Consider the following 25,699-nt stretch of genomic DNA (forward strand, 5'->3'; position numbering starts at 1 on the left):
TTAGGTCAAGCTGCCTATACTCAGGCAAAGCCATTTTATTTTTTTACGGCCGACAGGGTCGTCAGGACCATTCCGGTCGCCTTTGTGACGTTCAACCCCAGCAGGTGTTCAACAAGGGTATAGAATCCTTTTGCTGCTGGTTGGTAGCATATGTCGACCACCCAGTGCAGGCAGAATGCGACTAGAATCGCATGCACTGGGTGATCGGCCTTCAGGAGCTGGTCTTCAATCTGTACCATGCATGGTCCCAGATTGTCCAGGTCCCCATCCCAGATGACAGCTGGATGCGTCGAGAACCATGGTGCCTGAAACCCGATGTAAAAAAAAAAAATTATCAGCACCGAAAATCTCAGCAATATTCAAATGTTTCTATAATTCACATGGCAGTTAATGAATTAAAGTTAAAATTGATGGCCCACAGCTTCATAACTTTTGAGAAAATATAAAGCTTGTCGGCCAGCAGTTCTCAAACTGTGGTCTGGGGACGCCCAGGGGTCCCCGGAGCATTTAGGAGGTTCCGCCCTGACATAAGGACCGCTCTAAAGACGCACCATAGACGAGCATCAAATATCGAAAAGGCGAGCAGAACTGTTTTCAAGGCCTGCTGAGTCCATTGCACAGGGAAAAACAGTACTGTACAAAACGAGAGGTCCTCTTCAGCACACACTCGCCTGCCTTGCTGCATGTCGATTAAACTGGACTGACGACTTTTGACATTCTTTGGTGTACGGCGTGCAACACCACCATTTTCCTCGATCGTGAACTGCAAGAACCACTTCATATCAAACACTTAAATCGTAATCTGGCCAGCTACATATATGAAAAGTTTTTTTGACTTTGATTGGTGCACCTTTTTCTTGGTGTGCTTTCGTGTTATATGCTGGGTCTACATAGAATCGACTGCAGCCCATCAAATCAAGTTCCATCCGATCACAGCAGCCAGGCAGCCTCTCATCCCGTTCTACCCAATCGTGGTTGTACCTTCTCAATTCGATAGGCTCTATACCAAAAGTTTGAGAACCACTGCCGTAGGCAATGAATGTAAAAATATTTCACAGATATCAGACTTGAAAGCTGCCTCTCAATAAAAGGCAATCTCCAAATGCTCCAGGGCTCAGGGGTATATCTAGGATTGTAAGCCTGGGGGTGTTGCTACTTTTGTGAGGGGCTCCGGGGTGTGCTAGGTGAGGCTGGGGGGTCTGTATAAATCGCTGCCAGCGATGACAGATGCACCAAACCAGTGAATCATCACAGTTTACAATCTAAATAAACTAAATGGTGGCCAAGGCTAAACTTATAAGGAAGTTAAACTGCTCAAAGCGTAGCATTTAGAACCAAGTTTGAAGTATTTAAGAGATAAAAAGAAAGGCAGAGGCATTTTCATTTCTGTTCAGAATGCAGCTTGGCACATCCATGCAGCAAAAGCTAGTCTTACAATTTAAATCCACCCCATTCAAAATATTGAAACACAAAATATTTGCACCTGAGCTCTTCATCAAGATTCGAAGAAGATTGAAGTATTTTCTTTAATGACTGCAACCGTTTTTCTACCTGGGTCATTCCACGCCAAACTGCACGACGAGGGGGATCGGCCTCCACAGATCCTTATGAAAAAAATTCAGTCATGGCTACTTGTTCCGTAAGTAATTGCCTAGAATATTTTGCCTAAATAATTTTTGTTTTGCTGCCACGATTCGACAAGTCTCTTTCTCTTTACTATAAGACATCGCAGCCCTTCTGTAGACGAGTCAGTGTAAAAGAATAATTGATAGCAGTAGAGGGCTTTCAACACGCTGCTTGTCAAATACTTTAACTATTGCATTTACATAATATATTTTTCAATGCATTTAGGCTTAAGAAAGTTAACATACATCACACCATATTTGTTTATATAGTTAAATTAATTCATAGAAATGGGCCTCAAAACGTTTTTTGCAGACAATAACCTTGCCATAAACGAGTAGTCAAATATTACACATGAGCAGTGGTTATTCTAATATTAAAAACACATGAAAAATGGCCCTTCTCACCAATTGGCAATGCTTTGTGTGATAAAAACAAGCGTTATTCCCCAGTCTGGGGAACTATATGCATAACCAAATACAGCTCCACTACTACAATAAAATAAATAAAAATAGAAAAAATTTGAAAAACATTTTTGAGATTCATAAAAATATTTTGTTCTTCTTCACCACCTGATGTGGCTCCTGTTCAGCACCTTCACTTTCCAACTGCACTAAACAGCAGTGTTGACAGTGTGAATAAAATGTTTCTAACAAAAAGCCAAGCATTTTTTATGGAATTCTTTTTTTACAATTTCTTTTAGCTGAGTGGAGCTGTATTTTGACATGTATGCCTCGTTTGAGAGTAAGGGATAACATTTGCTTTTATTGCACCAAACATTGCCAATTTGTGAAAAGGGCCATCTTGTACATATTTCACTTTAGGTGACATTCACTTGACATCACTCGCTACGTTCGCTGGCATCGCCCACCACGGTCGCCATCTTCGAGGTCTCGTTCTATTGCGAGTGTCGTCTGGCCGAACCTCTTGAGAGTGGTTTAGCAGCATTTTACAACTTTAAAGGGTCTTTTTGACCGAAACTAGGGGTTATTCTTTTACTTTGGTGCTTTTGAAGCGCTGTAGGAATATTTTTTGTGTGTTTTAGTTTGTTTTTGTCGCTCTCAGACTCGTTCACCGTGGCCGCATTGCTCCCTCGGCTCCATGCAGCAATCCGTGTCGCGTGCCGTTTAGAGTGCTTTAGCGCCGTGCCCACGGCGGTAGCTCTTGCAAGAACTGATTTTTCTACACTGGTGCTTTTGTACCAAGGTGTGATTGCACTTTGTTTCGCTAGTTTCTTTATTGTTTTTTTCTCTAGTGGATTTTCTGCACTACGGCCGTGTAACCGTGTGGCTCCATCGCCTCTGTGTCTTAAATACGTCGTGCCTTCGGTGTTCGACCCTGTGCAGAAACATAGAGTGCGGCTCATAGAGTGCTCAGCTTATGAAAAATGCAGCGCATTTTTCATTTGCCCAAGCGATTTAAAAACCGCATGTAAGCGATTTGGCGAGCGGCGAGATAAGCGACGGCGACCCGCTTTGCTGCCGTTCGGTCACTCGCACGACAAGGCAAACCGCATGAAAGTGACGGGAGCACACGACCAAGGCGATGAGCGCTAAGTTTTCTAGAAATCCCGAAACCGAGCTACGCGACGAGCGACAGTGAAGGGTGAACCGCATGTAAGCGATTTAGCAAGCGACAGCGACTGGACTGGGCGACGAGCGACAGATTTCTCACGGTTGGTCGTCGCGTCGCTCGGTTTTTGGATTTCTAGAAAACGTCGCTAATTGCCTTGGTCGCTTGCTCCCGTCAATTTCATGCGGCTTGCCTCGTCTCGCGAGTGACCGAGCGACAGTGAAGCGGGTCGTCGTCGCTTGTCTCGTTGCGGTCGCCGTTGCTCGCTAAATTGTTTACATCTGATTCAGCCTTTACACACGGTACTCGGCGGCAATAAGAAAACTAAACCGGCCCGCGCCTCGAGATAAACCTTTTTCTTTCTTTTGTTCAACGAAGCTTCTTCAACTGTTTAAAATTAGCACACACTACCAACGGTCGACCGCGTACCCAAGTCAGTCAAACCGCGACCTCGAAGATGGCGGATTGACGGTGGCGCTCCCTGGCAAAATCGAACCTCCAGACTCAGTGAATACCACCTATAGACATTAATATTCACAGATCAGGTGTAATATTTTCTCACTCTTTTACATATATGTTATTTTCTGTAAAAACAATGTTGAGACCCATTTTTTTAATTTTAGTGAACTATATAAAGAAATATGGTGCAATGTGTGTTAACTTTGTTAAGCCTAAACATATTAAAAATATACTGCCATACATAAATATCACAATTAAAGTACTTGACAGGCAATATGCTGGAAGTACTTTACTGCCATCATAATTAGTTTTTTTCTTGCATATTGACATTGTTGCAGCAATGTTGCAATGCCCAATAGTAAAGATTTTCCTAAAAATTAAAAAAATGCCCACTGCAAAACAAATGAATCTTCGGGCAAAATACAGTGTTTTGCTTTAGCTGCACCAAATTTTCAAATAAAAGGGAACTTATGTTAGGGCTCTTTTAGCTCCCGGGGTTATTGGATATTGGTTAATTAGATGGCTAATGAACTAAAATGCTTTCACTAACATTTTAATTGAAGCTTTTCCAGGGATAATGCAACTGGAGGTTTGATGCTAAACCTCATTATAGTGTAGCCGTGATGTAAAAGTTTTATTGAAACATTTGTCCTCGCCGCCGAGGAGCATCTGTGACTCTGATCCTACCGCTCTGCGCTTGCCTCGCATTGCTCATGTTGCCCACAGCACACACGTGGGTAACAGAGCCGCGGCACAGAGCGGGGGGGGGGGGGGGGGGGTCGATGTCACAGATGCATCTGTGGAAAGTCAGGTTCGACTTCGCACTCTGTACAAAAATTTTGTTACTCTCACTGTAGCACCGAAGGCAAATTTTTCAATAAAAATTTCACATTGCGGTTAGACTATAATTTAAAATTAGTTGAAGCCTTTTAAGTAATTAGTCAACCAACTCATGACTTATGAGTTGGGTTAAGTTGGGGACTTAAGGGTCCCCAACTTAACTCAGAGACTCAAAGAACCCCAATGTAAGTTCCTTTTTTAAGGGGGAAATTTAGTGCAGCTAACAAAAAACACAAAAAAACACCCTGTATATAATGCTCACAGGCCAGGTGACCACCACTCTGTATTCCTCCGTAAGGATGTGAAAAGGTTGAGAAAATTTGTTGTGTGGTTTGGTGTGGAATGACACACCTTCTAAACAAGTAAGATTAGGACGTTCTGAAAATGAGGAAAGATTGTGCCATCCCTGTTGTGTATTTATTAGGTGTGTGTGTGAATGTTTCAAATTCAAATCAAATAGTGATTCACACAATAATTTAATCTGACTTTTGCATTCCTAACATTCAAGTTTTCAAATAATTTGACACAGAATATCAGTAATGCTGGACAGAATCTGGGCTTATCCAAAAATGCTTTCCGTAGTGCCACCTAGTCCTCGCAGGTCTCTGCTGGAACTAAATCAAACCTGCATTAAAATCTATTTCTACAGAAATCTGTTTTCTTATTGCCCTCAAATGAAAACGGTGATGCTCACACTTCTTTAACACTTGACAAAACCCCAAAATCTCCATACATCACCATTTTTCATTTGTTTCTTGCGTCACCTGCCACGGGCCATGAGTACTAAAATCCTATTTCCGATTCGCATGTTCATGATGTGGAATTTAATGCCTAAATTATGGAATTTAATGCCTAAATTCGAATTATACGATTTTCAGGGGACCGTAAAAGAGTGTTGCATTATCCACGAGTCGTATAATCCAAAACAACAATATTTACAACTTTGGGGCATAACCCTGCATGAGAAAAGAATGTGTAACTTCTTTAATTACTTCTAAGCTAATAGCCTGCTGGGTCAAAAGGAAAGAAAACTATTAAAAGAATGTAAATAAAATAAAAGCTGGTGCAGCAAAAGCACTGATAAAATTGTATTTTCATTTCACCTTCCTTTCAGAAAGTTGATCAGTCGTTTCCTTTCGTGGGCCACAACCTTTAGAAGCAAGTCAGCAATGCCATTTTGGGCGTATGCAAATCACCGAATGCCATTAAACATGACATTTCCGCATATGTTGGCACACACAGCTTAGTGCCTGAGACGCTGTCATCTTCGTCAGAATCATCGGCATCGGGTAGTTCCCTTTTTGACGATAACTCCATGTGGGCACAGCACGCCTCGTGCTCCGCACGTAAACTTCGGCAGAGCACGCGGAAATCATAGAAAATACACCGATACTCGACGCCTTTTCGCTTTCTTAAAGTGCAGCACAACCCGACGCATCGACGCCAGCAGTGTTACGGGGTGCAGAGAAAGAAAGAAAGCCGCGAAGTATGACAGCAATGCGGGACGCGTATGTCAAGGGAAAGCGATGAAACGCGCGATTGGAAGGTGTATAGGGCGAAAGAGACGGAACAATGAGAGCTGAGGTGGCCATAAATCGTGAGCACCGACCTCGGTGGTCCCGAGATACAGAACGAGAAAGAGAGCGACAGAGAGCGGAAACAAAAAGTAGACGATAGGTTTGGTGTGTTTATTTTGCTGCAACGACTTTAAGTTGCTCGAGCGCTAGTCAACTTCATTTATTTTTATATAATGCGCAACAAAGGTGTTTTTCTGCAAAACAAAGCTAGAAAAACACTAAATACCAACCTTGCTAGTGTTGTTTTCCTGCTTTTTTGCCTATATTAAAGCATCACCTGTGATAGGGGCCCATCGGGAGCAGGACCATTTTGAGACCACCAATGTCAGCGACAATAGCCTGTTGTTCTGACGCAGCCGCAATGCAATGCGACGCAGTGCGCAGTTTCATTTTTGAGAAAGGCTTGTTCTTAACAAAAATGCAACGCTAAAGCAAAAAAAAAAAAAAAGGATGGCTGGAGTTGTTGTAAGATGCAGGATTTGTGTTTTGAGCGTCGTGCAATCCAAAATTCTAGACATGTGAATGGTATGTCTGATGGATTACCGTTAACCCAGGCACCACACAAATCGATAAAACTTAAAGTTGTACCATGCGGCTCTGTGATTCCATTAGGACAGAAAAATAAGGTAGTTATGAGAGCACCACCACGGGTTTGAATTACCGTGTTCTGGAGAAATGAAGAGGACTTCTCCCTCACAGCACGTGGAAGAGTGACTAGCATGGCCAGGGTGGTCACCACAGCAATGGAAACGAAGTAGCAAAGAACAAATTAGGGAAAGCTGTGGAATGACATAAGCGTTGTTTTCTTTTATAGATATGAAAGTTCTCTCACACTGCCGATCCTCCTCACTACACGTGTCAGCCCTCTCCAAGATCTCGTACGTGATCTTGTCCACCTTCTTCGAAGCCATGTCCAGCGCTGTGTCCATTTCCTGTTGGGCCACCGCAGTGATGGTTTGGACAGGTGACTTGCCCCCGAATCTTTGGAATTCTAGGAAGATCTGAAATACATATAGGGGATTGTAATGAAACTGATGGAAGGCATAGTGAATGCGACATTAACACTTACTTCTTCTGCTCTCTCGAGAGCTGGAAAGCGCTGGAGGATCTCCTGGGCGGAGGGGCGCTCCTTTGCAATCCAATGCCGACGGGCAGCAAACGTTCGGGTCATCCCATCCAAGAGCTTGCCTGTGTCTGGGCTCTCTTTCCTCATCTCTCTTTGCATAGACTTTATATGGCCTTCGATGCTGTAGTCATCCTCCGTAGAGTCGACTAGCTTTTCAGGCTGGTTGAGCAAGAAATTAAAGCACATTCCAATTAGACATTTTGTTCTCTCGTATGTCCTTGAGGAAGGCTTAGGAGATGCTTCTGCAAATAACTAAATGACAGGTTTGAGCAGCCTCTTTGCTTGAAAAGGTTGACTACATGGCAAATATAGCATATTTTGAATTAGATGTAAAGAATTAACTACCAGGTTCAATCGAGAAAATGCAACACACCCTTTTGGCCTGTATCAATAAACTCTGCATCACAGAACGTTTAAACGAAAAATGCGACACTAGGGGTGATGATAAAATGCAAGTGTTTTTAGAAAATCACAACAAACTTGTAAGCGAGAGAGAAAAGAATATTATCTCTCCTTGATAAATTTGTTTCGCTGGAATAAATACCATACGCAAACCACATTGTTAGTTTCTGTTTTCACAAATTTAGACTTGGGTGGACATCGGTACACATAGAAATTTAGTTTTTCTTTTTTCATCCAGGAAACGTCTCGTCCTCAAACTTTGAATTTTATCATCAATGCTGGCGTCACATTTTCACAAAGTTTCAATATTTTACGATGTATTGTTTATTCATTAGACCTTTTCTGCAAGTGCGCCGCCATCTTGAATTGACGTCACTTCCAGTATGGGCGAAAGCATTGTTTTGCCTTTGCCACGCCAATAGAAAGCATTTAGGATATAAGCGTAACCGTCACATTTTCTCGTTTTGCCTCCCCTTTATTTTCTTACTATTTGCAGGTTGAAACGTTTTAGTATTTTTTCGTCGCCCATACCGGTTACGCCTATTAGGTGCGTGGGGACGAGAGTACACAGAAAAGGTCTATAGGCTGAAAAGCCAGGTTTCATTATCTCTATTGAACCCACTAAAATAAGCAGTTCAACTGCCAAACATGACACCAGCAGCATGATTGAGCAAGTCATGTTTGAAAAACTAGAGCAGAGCAAAATGTCTTCCATGCCTGGAAAGCCAGTGGAGATATGAACACGGATCAAGCACATTCATATGCATGCTTCTATAGTCAGTGACAGGTTAAGAAAAATTTTTTGGCTGGGGAGGAGGAAGCAGACAAAATGCTGAAGAGGGGAGGTTTCCTCCTCTCCTCTCCAGCATTCCATCTGCTTCCTCCTCCCCTGCACTCCTTTCCCTCAAAAACTTTTCGTAACCAGTAACTGACTATAGTTAAATATAGTTCTTTGCATTGGCCTCTAGTCAGAAGGGTAAAAGGACCATAGAAATGTTCCTCCCTGAAAATTCATCTTGAGAGGGACACACCTATCTTCCTCAGGCCCTTCAACTACCTTGTGGTACTCAGAAAGAAGGAAAAAAAAATGTTAATTGACCTGGCGGCAGACTCTCTTCGCCGACTCCAACCCATTCGCAGCGTCTTGCATGGCTGCGTGCCTCCCAAACTTCTTTCGGGTAGATGCGATCTCGCCGTCGTTTACAAACTTGGATCGCTCGAACTTGCACTTAAAGCGCAATGCACGCTGCCATTAATCCTGCATATTTTAACAGATTAAAAATGATTTTGAAGCTTTAAAGAATTACTGAAAAGAAAAACTATGATTTTTTTTAAGCAGACTGCTAGAGACACGCGTGTCAAAAACTGAATTTTACGTAAAAAAAATTTGTTACAGCAATATTGACGGCGCTAGATTTATTTTAAATTTTGTGCGCAAAGTCCATGACATCACAGAATGGTCATACGCTCTTTCCGCCTCAACAATATGGTCATGCACTCTCTCTACCTTAACGTGATGGCCAAGCCAATCCACCTCCCCTCCATGTAACCGAAATGCCAAGAAATAAAACAAGGGGGAGGAGGTGACTACCGATTAGATTGCGCCTTATGCCATCACTATTGCTCTAAATTGTTTTTTTTTTTCATATAAAATTAATGTTTTTTTATATGCGTGCTCGTGACAGATTGTTTAAAAAAATTTGTTTGTGTGGTTTTTTTAAGAAAACATTGTACGGTGAAGATTTTCTTAATAGACTTTTGGACATCACTTCAATAATTTTCCCTACACAAATTTACATTGTTGCAGACAATACCGTATTTACTCGCATAATGAACACACTTTTTTTCCCAAAAAACTGACCCATACGTATTTGGAATTCGTTACGAGGGGTGAAATTTTTACATTTACACACTTTGCGCAATGTCGTTTTAGGTGCCAATATGACATGGCAGGGAACTGTGGCACGTCTCCACTGACGGAGGCGCGCCCATGGCTGCATGGTCATGGGTGCGCCAGAGTAATCATGCTTTATAAATTACAAACTTTTTTTTAAGGAGCTTATGGTGTGGCTTTTTTGGAAGAAAATGCACCCTATAACTCACTCAGCACGGAGAGCAAAGCGACCGTTCTTAGGCCTAACCACTTCCACTCAGTGGCCGAAAGCAGACCAGAGACGACAGCGTGTTTGTTGACATCAATGCATTTGATAGGCGAAGAATGTCCGGGGCTGGGAGATTCCTCGACCCAAGCTTCGTCAAATGTGCGCGCCGCTCGGTTTCACGGTTCATCACTTCCGCAACTACGCACTTGCGGCCGCATGCAGCCATTACGAGAGCGGCTGGGCTTGGTTTGACTTGTTCTGACCGCTTGGTGGCAAAAGAAAATTGACTTAGTAGCTAGCTAAATTGGACGCAATTCGAGACTCTCGGAGCCGAAAATTGGAAGTGCGTTCATTAAGCGAGGGGAAAAAAAAGGCCAAATATTGGTGCTCGTTTTGGGGGGTGCATTTATTATGCAAGTGCATTCATTATGTGAGTAAATACGGTAAGGGTGCCTCCATAAAACCCACCTTTAGAGGCAGAAGGAAACCAAACGAAGAGAACCTGAGCGCAAGTTACTTCAGATTTATGCCGGAGCCAATCCCTTTGTTACACAGCTGTTGGAGAAATCTTGGTAATAATCCATATTAATATAATAGTGAAGGCTTAAAACATGGCTTGAGGTGTGCCTGGCAAAACTGTATATACTTTTGTTTGCAAAGTAGAATGGCATTGACATGCACATTCATTGATTGAGAGCTAGTGTAGAGAAGGAACAGTAACACTTGCAGAGATTGAGCAACAATCTAATTCAAGTGGCGGTGTGGCACATCTCACTGCGAAAGCTAGACCAAGTACTGAAGGATCGCCCTGCTGTAGAATTCCCAGTTTTACACAAATTACCACACCCCTGTAGCAGAAGGTGGGCTATGTAAGGGGGGGCCCACATGGGGCCCACTTGGGCAGCCCACCAGGGGCCCTATGCTACACGGTGGGACCAAGGAACTGAGACGTCATCGGCTACGATTGGTCGCCACGTCGAAAAATCTCATTAGATTCCAATTGAAATTTCTAATTGGTACCAGTTAGGTTTTCGGACAACCAATCGGTCACTGTAATGGGAACCAATGGGAACCATTTGAAACCCATTAAGTTTCCAACTGGAAAATTTTTTCCAACTGGCGAGACCCATTGGCCAGTGTGCTTCCAATTGGAACCCACTAAAACCAATTGGTTCCAATTAAAACCATTCAGAACTCGGTCTTTTGGTTCTGCTTTGTCCCGCCGTGTAGCATAGGGCCCATGGGCAGCATTTAGCAGACCCACAGGAGGCCTAGGTGGGCATGCCCCCCCCCCTCCTGTGTGATCCAGGAGGGGCCATAGTGGGACTACGCGGACAGCCCACACGAGGCTCAACTTCAGCCTATTCTGCGTCATCTCATTCTCTAGACAATGTAGGATCTATCATATCATTATTCCCTACGATCTGCGGTAATGCAGCACATCCGAAATTAAGCCTTCATCACACTTTTCCTGCGAGTCCTTGCTACATACACACTGGGTAGCGAGTTTGTAGTAAACTAGATATTTCTCTTGCACACATTAAATTACATTTCTCGGTGAATTGGCATCAAATTGAACTGATCTCCTATGTTAAATTTCAAAAATATCCACTCAAGTGTTATTTTGGGAATTGCATGAGCAGCCCAAGTTGAACATGCCCATGCTTTGCCCTTTTGGAGCACATCTCCATGCTAACTCTGCCCCCACATAGTTGTGGGACCCATAGGGACACTGCACGGGCAGCCCAAGTTATGGTGGGGCAGCCCACACGTTGCCCCCCTGGAGCCCACCTCTATCCTAGCCTTGCCCCTGAAAGTTGAGGTGGGACCCATAGAGACGTTGTGTAGGCAGCCCAAGCTGAACATGCCCACATCGTCACTCTGCCCCACAAAGCTGATGTGGTAACGACGGGGGTATTGCACGGGAAGCCCAAGTTGGGCATGCCCTTGTGTAGACGAGAAGGGACCCACGGAGTTATGTTTGGGCAGCCCAAATGGGCATGTCCTCACTTTATCAACATCTATGCAACGACTTACAGGGGGTATTGCATGGGCAGCCCAAACTGGGGACGTTTATGTCACACCAACATGGGACACAGGGGGTATTGTAGGGACTGCCCCAACACACTTTGCCCAATGGGCCCCACTCTGCTACCTGGGTGCCAATGAGTTGGCTGTGTATAGAGAAAGCACACACACTGTTGCCTTCTGCTAACAGAGCCAGTGAAACTTTGGCAGCCAAGTGAAACATTGCAAGACGTGACTGCCACTTTTTGATTCTAACCCCTTTTTGCAATCACTGTTCTCTAGAATATATACAAGTCCAGGAACGAGATATACACAGACACAGTGGATGTTTGTGTATATGTCACTCTTGGTCCCTTGCATTTTTTTTGCCCTGTTAATACATAGAAACTACGTACTATCGGGTTCAAACGAAATGTGAACAGCAGAGCACATGGCCGTCAGTACATGCTGCACCTCCTGGAGGCCTCTTGAAACTGATAAAACTGCGGGTTGGAGAGTAGAGCACAGCAAGGATGTGTGTCCTACTCTGCTGTGTTTGACCCTTGCCCACCACAACCCAAGCTTTGACGCTGCGTCGGTGGTGCGTCGAAAGTTTCGTCACAGCCACCTTCATGGGCTGTGTGCCAGAGGTGTGAAATGGAAGTTAAAGCACTTCATTCGTGCACAAAACACCTGTGGAGCTTGATTGACGTCAGTTATCATAACAAAAGCAGACGTCCTCATGAAGTACCTAGAGCACATGAGCACACGACTTTTGCAAAATAGCGAAACAGCGTGGACAGGAAATTACATGTTTATTGCCAGAGAGCATTTGTGCAACCAGAAATAATGAACAAGGTAACACGAATGCTGCAACCGGCAAAGGCTGACACCTCAAGCAGCACCACAGCAGTAGCTGTCTGGGCCGGCTTGCGTTCGTCGTTATACATTTCCCTAAGCTGGTCTTAGTGAGAAGCCAGTTAATATTTTGTGAAGCCACCTTCAGCGTCTGCAACAGCGGCCATCCATCAGCAAGGATACCAGGTCCAAAGCTTGCTTCCGCTCGCACTCGGCTTCAACCACCATAATAATGTGTATTAAGAACAGAAAAAAAAAAATCACAAGTTAGGAGGGAGCATGTGTTGCAAAAACGCTCCACGAGTGCACGCACGCAAGCAGCCTGCTCCTGTTGCGAGCGGCCTCGCATGGCTCACGCCAAGCCAACAGAAGTGGCTGGAACGGAACTTCCAGCGCATTACCGGCGCAGCGTAGAAGCTTGGGTTGTGTTGGTGAGGGTCAAATACATCGGAGTAGGACGCACAGTTGCAGTGCCCTACTCTCCAACCCAGTTTAATCAGTTTCAGGAGGCCTCGAGGAGGCGCAGCATGTACTGACGACCACGCGCTCCGCTGTTCACATTTTAGTTGAACCCGATAGTACAACCAACTAGCCTACATTTCTATTGTTTTACTCCATCACTTTCACCACGCACTAGGTTATTTTTATTTCTTAATATTGCGGCTTTGTTACCCACAAGACTTTACCTGGGTTCATCGTTATATATTGGCGAGACATGGCAAGAGCACTAATGGTAGCAATGATTACAAGTTGCTAAAAGTGTTGAGAGAATTATTCTAAGCATGACCGTTGCTATATGTTTATGCAATAGGCTCATGTATCATAGTGCTGGCTCAAACAAAAGCTCCCGAGCATGAAATGACCTGCCTCTCCACACAGTTACATCTAGTAAATGGTAGAGTCCTATTTCGAGAAAATTGCTTGGTGAACGTTTGTTTGCCATTTATGGCTTCATGCTTTTCGTAAAAAATACAATTTTTTTAGTCCATATATAAATGGAACTAGAAGTGTTGTTGAACTGCAACATACATGGCCATTTCCAATTGAGTCTTGCAGGATGGTGTGGTGCAAGACAAGCTGTCTGGCAGCGTGCTCGTACAGCTTGGCAGGATACCTGCAAATTAAAACACAAGACATGAAAGTGTCAACAAATTAAATGCATACCCTAATGGGATTGTGTTGTCAGGTATATCAATGCCAGGCCAGCCCGCACAAAGCATTTTGAATGTGCAATGCATCTTAACGAAAGCAAAGTACCGTAGAATACCGTGCATCCGCCCATACCACACTAAGCGCCCATACCTGAATTTGTAAGGTCTGAGAACATATGCACAGTACATTGATATGTAAAATTGATGACTGGAAAAGCGCCCATCCCCCATTTTTTCGCGATTATCTCTAAATTTTGAGTGGGCGCTTGCCCGGTATTTTACGGTAAGCATTTGTCTTGCATTTCTCTACTGCGCCATTGCCAACTAAATTTAAAAAGCTAATGACGTGCTAACTTCGTTGAAATGTTACTCTGAGTCACGTGGATTCTATGTAGTGTACCACCAGTTCCGATGCTGTGGTTCTTTGCAAGAGGGAAGTCCCATCACAACTAGATAGAAAAAAAAAGGCAAAATAGTGCTAATCTACAGTGCGCCCCAAACTTAACGCCGCCACTCGAACGGCCGACTTTTGCAGAGCCGCGCTATCCTAGCGGTAGCCATTTCAACTAGTCGGTCATGTGAAGGCCATTCCCAATCTCCGGACAGGGAGAAGGGGAGGTAGCAGAGCCTGCGCTCAGGGCACCTGACTCTGCTAATCACAAACTCATATCGTCAAAATCACTTTTTTTTTTTACACTTTGTCTGCATTTTAGCAGCGCCTTCAAGCTTTCTCCTCAACGATGCATTATCAAAATTTCTTTGTTTTCAATCTTAAAGGTGTAAACAAAACGCAAAACAAAACGCGAGTCTGACGATATGAGTTTGTGATTCGCAGAGTCAGGCACCCTAGCGGCGGCCGTACTACCTCCCCTTCCCCCGGTCCGTAGATTAGGAATGGCCTTCACGTGACAGACTAGTTGAAACGGCTGCCGCTAGGATAGCACGGCTCTGCAAAAGTCGGCTGTTCGAGTGGCGGCGTTAAGTTTGGGGCGCACTGTACTTGCATTTGTGTCGTGGCCAGGTTGTATGAATAGGGAGCTTCAGAGTGCCAGCCAAATTACTCCTGCGAAAAGCATGCATCAGACAAAAACAAGTTGACCTCTTATTTGTCTTTAACAAGAGCCTGTTCAGGCAAATAAATAATGTTATGCATAAGTAGTTTATTCACTACTTTTGAGTAATTGAATTTTAAAAGAGTAATTTTTAAGTATTGTTTCAATTAGAAACTTCATGGACGCCATTGAAAATTACTAAATCAACCTACTTCACAATAATATAAAGCATGGACAGCATTTCATGACATCCTGAAAAGGCACTATTTGGATGCATCATAAATTTTTGGCTTCCCATCAAAATGCATTTCCACGCCAGCACTCCTGGTACATGTGGCTAAAGCGTGCAATACCAGCTTGTCTCCCTCTTAAAAGAGAACGAAGTGTGACACACGCCGGTGAAATAGAACTCTGCAATTCAAATGGCATTGTAAGAATGCCATTTGAATTGTGACGGAGGGCATTGTAAGAATGCCCTCCGTCACATGAAGAATATGTGACGATGCATTTTATTACACACTTTAGCGACGGGCAGTAAGACCACTGGTGCAAAGATGCAGTTCTGATAAAAAAACAAACCTAAAAGTACGACCATATTAGGTGCTTTTTCAGAATGCCAATACATCCTGCATGTGACTTCTATATCTAAGGTTATTTAGTTATTAAGTTTAGTTATTTTCGACAATGTTCACCAACTTTTAACAGATCATAGGTAAACAGGTAATCATTTGTAAATAATTAATAAAATATTTATCACAAATGCTATTACTTTTCCTGCATAAGCCCTGTGACAGAAACCAATATGACACCAACTTTTTCTCGTGTGACCTATAGTTTTCACAGAAAGAATTTAGCCGATGTTTCACGAGTCAAACAACTTTGAGCAGGATGTACACCTTCGCAGTTTTGTCAGTATCTAGGGGTATCCAGGTGGCATAGCACGTATCGAAAGCGACACACTCCCTCATTTCATTTCATTCGGGTTTAACGTATATAAAATTGCCAGGACACACTTATACCTTGAATTAATAAAAAAATTGAATATATAGACCTTGAATTACCAAGAATCGATCATAAGAAACAGTGTGCATGTCCTTTACAATAAAGTATGAGAGAGGTTTATGACAGCCAAACTTATACACAGCTATTCATCACTTACAGGCCAAAACAAGTTTGATGCCTTTACAGTCATTGCATTATGTAGTTTTGTTTTTCCTTCTGATGTTCCAGATAATTTCAACAAAAATGGTACAAGGGGACAAGTACAGCAGGGAATGCCCTAATTTACATAATAGTATGAACAGCACTACGTGTCACATTGCAGAACCAGAGGCATACTCACAGTGTGTATCGAAACAAATCAAAACACATCCATTCTGTGATGCGATGCCGGAGTTTCGCAGAAACCCCAGACTTCGTCTGCACTTTCGACGAGTTGTGTAGTATATCTTTAGGCGTCGGGGGAAAAACATAGTTCCTTGGATCAAGCATAGAGCTCGAACTATCCTGCACCACCGGTGGCGGTTCAGGCCTGAAAATGGGCAGAAAAACATAAAACCGATACACCTATAAAACCACCAGCAGCATAAACTTTAGACAGCATCTTGGCAGATTGCACTTCTGCAATACCTTAAAACATTTGTAAAAGCTATGACCATTCAATCTTACACTTCTGGTGTACTGGCCACAGGAGGTGGGGTTTGTTCATGAGGTGTCAGCTGGGAGGCTTTGATTTTTGAGCCTGCCACCAGTCTTGTCTCCTCATCCCAATCCAGAAACTCTCCAAGGTCTGCATCAAGGACCTGCAGAGGCACCAAGTAGCTTGAATTTTAAACAAAAACCAAGGGCAACAGATGTTTTCTGAAAAGAATGTGTTTGGAGCACCAAGAATGTGTTCGGGGGAGCATGACAGATACGTCGCCGACCCCTCAACGGACTCAACCAACTCAAGTGTCGAGTTTTGAGAGCAATGTTCAAGAGAGAGTGCAAAAGTGACAAAACACGAGCCGTCGTGTGCCGTTTCCTTCACTGGCGGCCGAAGTTTCGTTTCATAAAGACGTGGAAAGCATGCAGTGTGTGAAAAAAAAACAGCGGTTCATGACTCCTGCCTAACAATCTTTGCGCTTGTATGATGCAACGTTCCTTTACATGCATCTGCTGACGTAAAAAACCGACAAAGAGCGAGCACTACAAACTGGAAACGAGTCACCTCAGCTTTCAGTGCATTCTACCACCAGCGAGGAGGACTGCTTTGGCGTCACGTGCAAGCCATGCATACCAGACTAAACTACCCTATTGTAGGTCTGCTACATATAGAATAATAATTTCCCATGAGAGTATTCACTGATCTCTATGACAATTGCTGGATCACGCTTCCCCGCTTGGTTGCTGCAGCGCAAGTGAAGCTACCGGTCATCTTGCTCATAGGCAAATTTCAGTTATGCTAGCGTTGCAGAGGGTGGCGGCAGCATGCTGAAGACACGTTTTCCACTCCTTCGTCGTCATTTGCTGAGAAAGTATTTTAAAACCCTGTGTAATGGCGCATTCACACTGGAAGCGGATCCGCGTTCGCAAAGTGGTTGCAGTTCGCGAGCGACCCCGTTCAGACGCGCCAAGAGGCGGTTGGCGGTTTCTCGGCGATCACGCGTGATCTTTTGAGACTCGCGTTTGGCAACCCTCTTTTACAATCCAAAATCCACTTTAATCGACAATCCAAAGCCAAAATTTTGCCATTCTGGCACTCTGAAGATTTTTCTCCGAAACATTCCACGCATCTCGAGGTTAGGCAGCAAAAAAAAGAGGCATGGACCCGCCAAACTCGCCTGTGATTCCCTCGACGTTGCCCACAAGCAAAGCCCAGCTAGGCGCGCCTTGCTGACTCAAGACAGGATGCCTCGCCCACTCTTTTTTTTTCGAAGTGAACCCTTCCCGCATGAATAGCTGACATTGTTTTCCCGGACAGAGGGCCAGTTTTCCCCCCTTGTTCGCTCATATCATTTTCGACGTTGTGAGCGGTGGAGCGAACCGTGGTGCGGGGGAACGTGTTCGGTGCTAGCCGGTCGTGGCTTCATTAGTGGCAGACTCCTCTCGTCACTCGCACGTCGGTCAAGTCTACTGTTTGTTTGACATTAAGCTCAAATAAACGCCATATGGATTACCTCTGCATCGTCTGGTACGTACACTTTATTCCTTGAGTATGTTTCCTTTATTTTCTTTTGTTAGTAGTAAACGTTACAGGTCAAGCTAGCGCAGGTACCCTCCCCGCTCCGCGGTAGTGCGTTGGCTACGTAATCAGGCTCACGACGTCTCTATCTGCCTTCGTTTTGGTCACGCACGGTGTCGAAAGCTTTCAATAGTTCACGCTGCTGTGGTGGGTAGAAAAGCTGACGTTTCGGTCGATCAGTGGCGGGTTCCGACGTCATACGGACAAAGACTAAACAAGGCAGCGAGCTCCAGGCTGTGGCACCAGGAATAATAAACAAACTCTTACCCGAACCAAATCACCGGTGCGAAGCCCGTTAAAATTACGAGTCAATTCTTTTCGCAGCAGATTCAAGTGACGGACGTGAACATTAAGTTCCTCCGTTGATTTGTCTGCTGTAACGCTAGGACTACAGCGCCTTGAACACCTCATTAGCGACAGCTGCCATCTTGTTTCGAAAGTCACTGACGAAAGTCAGCGTTGTGTTGTGATTGGTTGCCGCTTTGCGGTTCGTGAAAGTGGTTAAGAGAAATCTGTCCCGAAGCGGTTGGCAAAAATTCGCTCCAACCGCTCGATCCTAGCCGCTTTGCAGTTGAGAATGCGCGGATCCGCTTCGCGTTTGAGGATCCGCTTCCAGTGTGAACGCGCCATAAGCGTTGAGACTTGCCGTTTAAAACAAATGGAAATTTTTATGAAAGCACTGTGCCGCAGAAAAAAGGAAAAAATCGTTGAAAGCAAGTTTCGCTGGTCTTGCGGCATCATCATAGCTTCCTTGGCATGGAGAAGTGCTGCATCTCTGTGCTTTCGCGTGCTTGAATACCGATGAAGATTCAACGCCGTGTGGATGTGTTTTGCGAGTGCAATGTGCGTGAAGCCTCATGTGCCAATGAAGCAGCGTTTTATATACCTTACTCTGACGACTGTATTTGTAACTTGCGGCACTCGCAGTCCAGAAAAGAGCTTGATCCAGCGTCCAGTGGCGACGGAAGAGAGGGGGAGAAGGTACGGCTTTTTTTAAGTTGTTAGACAGTTTACAGAGTACCGCGCACACAGCTCCTCATCACTTACCAGTGGTCTGGCTCATTATCAACCATCGCACGTGACATCAAATTTCAGCGCAGCTCGCCTAATTGTGATTGGTCAACCGATTGCACATGACCATATGGGCCACACATCAAATTTTCAATCTCGCCGTCTTGTACTTTTGCCTTCGAAGACCTCTGCAGCGTTGCTCTATTTGTGCTGCCATGTGATCAATTAGAGTAGATTTAGAACATATCCATGGTTAATAGTCCATAAGAGCAACCGTACAGATTGCTTTCCCCCCTTTATTGATAAGAAATTGCCGGAACAGGTGGACGATTCAGAACTCCGTGGCCGATATATGATGCAAAGACACACAACACTTTTTCAAAACTTTGCCAAGGCACCTATTTTTGATCGGTATCCAAGCGTGTGAACGCAGAGACGCAGCGAAACTTGCTTTCTACAAGTTCAGCTTTTTTCCTGCAGCACTGCGCTTTCGTAAAATTTCCCCGTCTCTTCAACGGCAAGTCTCAGTGCTTACACAGGGTCTTAAAAATCTTCTTCGGTGAAGGACGATGAACGAGTAGAAAATGTGTCTTCAGCACGCTGCCGGCAGCCTGTGCAACGCTAGCAAAACCGCAAATTGTCTGCAAGCAAGATAGGCCTCACTCGCGGGAGCGGGAAGCGCAATCCAGCAATTGTCATAGGGATCAGTGGGAGTATTGGTCACATGTGCAAAGCACATGCACCCTCTTTGTGATCTTAACACTTTTTGTTGTGGGCGATGATGATTACGGCTTGCGGCTACTCGAACGGGATTGGAATCAACTGATTTGTAACAAGCTTGAGTTGACTGAACCTTTTTTTATCCTAGCCGTAAATGCAAGTACGAGAAAGCGCGACTCCCAAGCGTAGAGCGGATGCGTTCGACGGTCCAGTGGCCATTTACCGACTACATCCGACGTATCTTTAGACTCTGGGATCCTGATACGTCCAACTATCTTTAGACTCCAATTCCGGGTACATCAGACATATCTTTAGACTCTGGGATTGGGGTACGTCCGACGTATCTTTAGACAGCGTTTAACAGAATCTTCCATTGGCGACGACGTGCTCAAGACCGATTTCTCAGCTGGCACTGGGCAAATCAGTGAATAAGAGGGCATAAGCATGTCACCATTTTCCAGTTGGTGTTTGTTTGCAAGCCCTTTTTGCACTTTTTAGGATGCACCAGCTTGAGCTAGGAATGCAGTCGGGCGGTTGGGCTGGTGAAGCATCAAATGAGCGTGGAAGCGTTCCGCTACTGCTGTAGGAAGCAAGGTTGATTGAAAAACCGCTCGAGCGGCCGAGCAATCTTGTCATGCAGAAGAAGACGAATTTTCACTAGAGCCGAAGGATGCAAGTTTCGTAATACAGCTGAACCTCGATTTAATGAAATCACTGGGACTCGCTAATTATTTTGTTAAATTGGGAACTTCATAAAATCAAGAAAGGCATTTTTCCGCACACAGGCTGCGCGGGAAATCTGAATTTGTTTGTTCAATCGGGAAATTCGCAAAATCCGGTTTCATTAAATCGAGGTTCAACTATATGAGGTAAATTTTTATGTCCAGTATTGTTAGTCCTTCCATGCTGCCATTATAAAGCCGGCCTCCAATTGCTCACCTCCTCCCTGTTGCTTCAAGCACTAACTCCATTGCCCTAGGGGGACGAGAAAGGAGCAGCCTCGCAAGCTAGCTAACGCGATACCCTTTCCCCTATCTCCAAGCACTCGACCAAATCGGCTGCTCGATCGTTGTTGCCTTGGCAACCTGCGCCTGCTTGCCTATGTCACGTGGTAGCGGGAAGAAAGACGATGAGAGGGGCGTACCGAGGATTCCCATTATTCATTGCAGGATTTTTTCAAAGGGTCTATTCGATTCAGTCAAATCTCAAATAGCGTGGATACCTGCCATTGCCCCAACGGCAGTTGAAACAGTTTGTGTAACAAAGGTACGTATGAGGATCCCACACATACAGCAAACATTGCTTGAAATCAGGTGTTTCAATCAACCTTGCTTTCTAAAACTACAACAGAATGCTTTGAAGCACGTTTGACACTTTACCAGCCCCAATGTCCTACCGCATCCCCTCATGTTCCTACCTCAAACCGTTGAGCAATGTAATGTAAAAAAAGTCACGCAAAAACAGCAAGAGAGTTAATACCAGATAACAATTATGTATCTCGTGTCTAGTCGTTCACCGATTTGCCCAAAGCCAGACTGTTGGTGGAGACATTGGGACCAAGCATTGACCAGTAGGCTCAGTCGATTGCTGCAATATATTTACCTGTGCAAGTTTAGCACAAGCACGTTCGATTCGGAAACAGCCTATTTCAAAACACAGCCATAAGTACATTGCCCTGCATTTCCCTGCACCGGTGCAGGTTAGTGCAGGTAAACTGAAGGAGCCCATTGTCAACATTGTCAAGGCTAGCATAGCTTCCAGTGCTGCTGCCTCACATTGCTGTGAGAGCATGCAGTTTCCTTTTGTGTCACATCTGCATGCTGTCCTGTGTGAAAGAGACAGTGAAGGAAGCCAATGTGTTTGCACCGGTAACTTTAAGATCTTTAAGCCACTGCAGAAACTATACTGGACTTGACAATGCAGCACAAAATATTTGATGTCAAGCACAGATCACTTCAGTTGGGGAGCTTTCCATAAACACTGAACAACATACAACATTCAAAGCCATGCCCAATATTTTGTAATGGCTGCCGGTGGCACTGCCAGCACATGTCGTCTGTCAGCTACAAGCTTGGGACAAAAGCCACATATTGCCAGCACTATGCTTTAACACTTTTGACAGTTTTGGACAAGCCTAGCTCCTCGACGTGGAGCCATTCCCAAACCGTTCAAGACGAGTATTCGCAACTCCAATGCCCCATAGAACGTGGGGCTGTAGTTCCAAGATGGCAGAAGAGATGGGAACAGATTTTCCATGCACCTGCTCACTGACGTTGATCAGTGTACTCAAAATAATTTATTTGGCTGGAAATGCGAAATGGTCAAGCATGAATGCATCACAAGTGACAAACATGTTGGCATAGATTAGGAAAACCAGCAACTTGCTTTTTAGAAGCTGCAGAAACATCACAGATCTTGTAATGCTTTGTGGAAGCCGTGCGTGTTTTGAGCACCGGTCACAACATTATGTGTGGCAAAATAGCTTTGTGGGTGGGTGAAAGTACTGTGGTGTTTGCGCTGTGCCTGGTCACCAGTGTCCTAAAATGTGAGTCACACATAGTGACCATCAAGCTCCGGTAGAGCAGCGTTCACAGTATTAATGCCTCTTGTGTCAGAGGCTTACAGCTCACTGCACATCATCACGGCTTTAGTGCATTGCAACACATGATCAACTTGCACCGTGGTTACTAATAAGCAGCTTTAGCATAGTGTGGCCACAGGCTACCGTGCAGTGAGGCATTGCTACGAGAAGTTTGTGCTGCACCTCTTATGCATGACTTTCAACGCACGCCAGGGTCATTGCCGTACTTACGGTAGCCTGCGGTAATGCAATGCAAGAACGGCATAACAATGCCATTGGCATGTTTAGGCCTTTTTTATCACTGTGGCTGGTGTTACGTCTGGACGGAGCACTGAAACATGCAAACCTAACCCTCCCCCCGCCCTCCTCTCTTTCTCTCCCTCAATAAACTAAGGAAGGCGGAGATTTGGACGTACTTTGGGGTTACGTCGGACGTAACGCTAGACACTTTGTTTATTTATTGCTCTGCCAAAAGAAACATTCAAGTATTGTGTTATTCACATCCTCAAGACAGGCATCGTCAAAACTGCCCATTCTAAGCACACCTCATGGTCGGCACACAGAAATGCTAAAAAATGCTACAAGCATTTCTTCATTTGCCTTCGTAGCTAACTGAAAGCAGATATGCATAGTCTACCTTTTGAAAGTGCTTGGAGCCAATGCCATGTTTCTTGTCACGGCCTTTCAGCGCATAAAATTGGAACCCATCCCCGATGTCTATTGCTCGATACACCGTTAAACAAGCAGTTCTTTCCTACTTTCTGGAAAGAATAAACTCTTTGTAGATCACACGTAAGAGCTTTGTGCTATACTAAGGGGAGCTCTTCGCCGTCACGTTGAGCACAGATTGTGCTGGCGACCGCACGACCCGAAATCCATAGCATATGCAATCTACAAAAAGTTCCTAAGGAATGACATATCCCAGTCACTTTGCACAACACTGTTGCGTAGTGGACCATAACAATTCCTATTATAACACATTTGTTTGTTTTTTGTGAAAACTGCATGATGCACGAACATGCTGACCAGAACAGCAGCGCCAAGAGCGACGAACCCTGCCGCCGTCTCCGCCACCTTCCCTGCACCTCTGGTTCTTTGTTCGTCCGCGAGAGGGCGAGTGGTGGGCTGGAGTTGCGAATAACTTGTCTGATTTCCCCGGTTCTTGCACTCAACCGCTTTAAACAAATCAGGCTCGCTCATGCTTTAATTTGAGGCTCTGCCGAGAAATGGCAGCTTAATTTTCTTTTAATGTTGCTCCAATTTTTTTTTTTGCTATAAATTTGATTTTAAAGGCAACAAATGTAATTTTGAAGAGAACAATTAAGCAGTTGAAGGTCAGTAGTTTCCCATAACTAAAATCGGTTAAGGGGTAAAACATAGTGAAAACCATAAAAATGTTTTTGCCGGCGACTGGTTAAATCAATTGCAAATGCATAGTGCGTGCAAAGGCACTTCCAACTTAGACAGGTGAGGATTTAAATATGTTTTTATGCCCACAGGAATAAAAATGGTAATGTGTTATAAAGAAAACGAGTAATTGTTTTAAAACATGACAATGCAAATAACAGCCTCATACAATTTGAAAATACTGTCATTTGCAAGCACGCAGGGTGGCCGACGAAAATCATAATGTAGCGAAGTTACACAACTGAGTTCACCCAATGACCCTGGGCGCATGCGCGTTGTCGAGCGCCATCGTTCAATCCAAATGCGTTTGTTTTGTTTTGTTTTAAATATAGGAAAGAAAAAAAAAACTTTAATGCGGACTTTCTGGCCTCTTTGGGAATGCGTCTTTCCACGCGCAAGTTGAGCACGGTTGAATGTAGAGTTGCCACTGCTGGACCTAAAGGGAAAACTTCAGAAGTTACTGATGCCTGCAATCTGTGCACGTTCCTGGTTTTTTTTTTTTTTTTTCTTACGGTTTGAATTATTTACATCGTAAAATGCGTCCGACAAGCGATAGAAAATGGATTGCCATTACTAGTGCGGACAGGTATGCTTAGCGACAAGGTGAGAACGGCAGAGCGTCTCTTTCGAATGCCCGGTCTCCAGCGCGCGCTCGCCGCCTTCTGGCGTGCTTTGGCTGGGCGTGCATGCGTGAGGCAGAGACGCCGGAGCGTTATCGTAGGAAATTCGCGCTCGAGGCGGGACAACTGAAACCATGAAGATCCCACCCTGCCGTTCTCACACCGTTTGTGACTGTAATTGGAAGCAAAAAGAAACGCATAGATACTGGCAATATTTGACGTACCTGGATCAGTATCCTGTCCATTGTTTTAACTTCTGGAAACTTCAGCAAAAATGCATCCTTGGTGGTCTCCAGCGTGTAGTCCAGCGGAATGGATAAAGGCCGACAGAACTTCTCGTAGAAACCAACACACCTTAACATTTCGTTCGTAGAACAAACGGCAGCGGGGATAGAAACTCGAGAGTAGAACAAAAACTGACAAACATGTGCAAGAAAAGCAAGAGAAAGACGCGGCCCAGTAGCTCAAGTCGGCTCCTCAAGCCAGTGGATAACAGTGGCTCATTTGGCTCGGTGCCGGATAAATAAATTGTATATGTATCTGCATTTGATGTCCTTGCGTTATTTTTTAAGTTTTAGAGATACAATTTGTAATTGCTAAATAATTACATACCAACATTGCTCTCCTTCGATACTTCGAATCGTTGCTCAGTCGGCTCAGTGGTGTGCCTCGGCGGCTGGATCAACTCGGTTAGTGCTCAGTCGCTCAGTGGCGCGGCCCACCTGTAACGCTGTGACGCGACAATTTGCGACTGCCATGCCTGCCATGATTGCTCTGCTGTTGTATCTTGCGTGACTTTTGTTCTTTTGTTTTCTTCTTTTTCAACGATTCGATACTTCAAATCGCTGCTCAGTCGGCTCAGTGATTTGCCTCGCCGGCTGGATCAACTCGGTTAGTGCTGCTCAGTGGCGCGACTCACCTGTAACGCTGTGACGCGACGATTTGTGACTGCCATTACTGCTCTGCTGTTGTATCTTTTTGCGTGACTTTTGTTCGTTTTTTTTTTTTTTTTACGATGCCTGCTGTTTACTGCCCGAGATGTGCTTTTAAAGGGACGTCCGTCAGACGAGTGGTGAATCACATGAGCGTCCACAGCTGTGAGTCGGACTTTCGCGTGATATGCGGGATCGGAAGCTGTGCGGCATCGTTCCGCCGTTACTTTGCCTACAGTGCAGCACGTTTACCGTGCGCACGGAGCAGTAGCGGGGATAATTCCGACTCCAAATGGACGTGCTACTTGAACCGATTGCGCTGACGGAAGCGAAGAACGCTCCTCGTCTCCCGCACCGAATGAAAGAAACGCTGACAGTGAGGACCCGTCAAGAGGCGGTGCGATTAGTGGCATCCGGGAGCAGCTTGTACTGTTCT

General features: G+C 44.7%; 1 pseudogene; it reads right to left on the bottom strand.

Annotated features, from left to right (window-relative positions):
• LOC120841377 lies at positions 1-24,693 on the bottom strand (annotated as a pseudogene).
• Between the last annotated feature and the right edge of the window lie 1,006 nt (positions 24,694-25,699).

The sequence above is a fragment of the Ixodes scapularis genome, unplaced genomic scaffold (genome assembly GCF_016920785.2).
Source record: "Ixodes scapularis isolate PalLabHiFi unplaced genomic scaffold, ASM1692078v2 PGA_scaffold6__148_contigs__length_123643588, whole genome shotgun sequence".
In the NCBI taxonomy this organism is placed as follows: Eukaryota; Metazoa; Arthropoda; class Arachnida; order Ixodida; family Ixodidae; genus Ixodes; species Ixodes scapularis.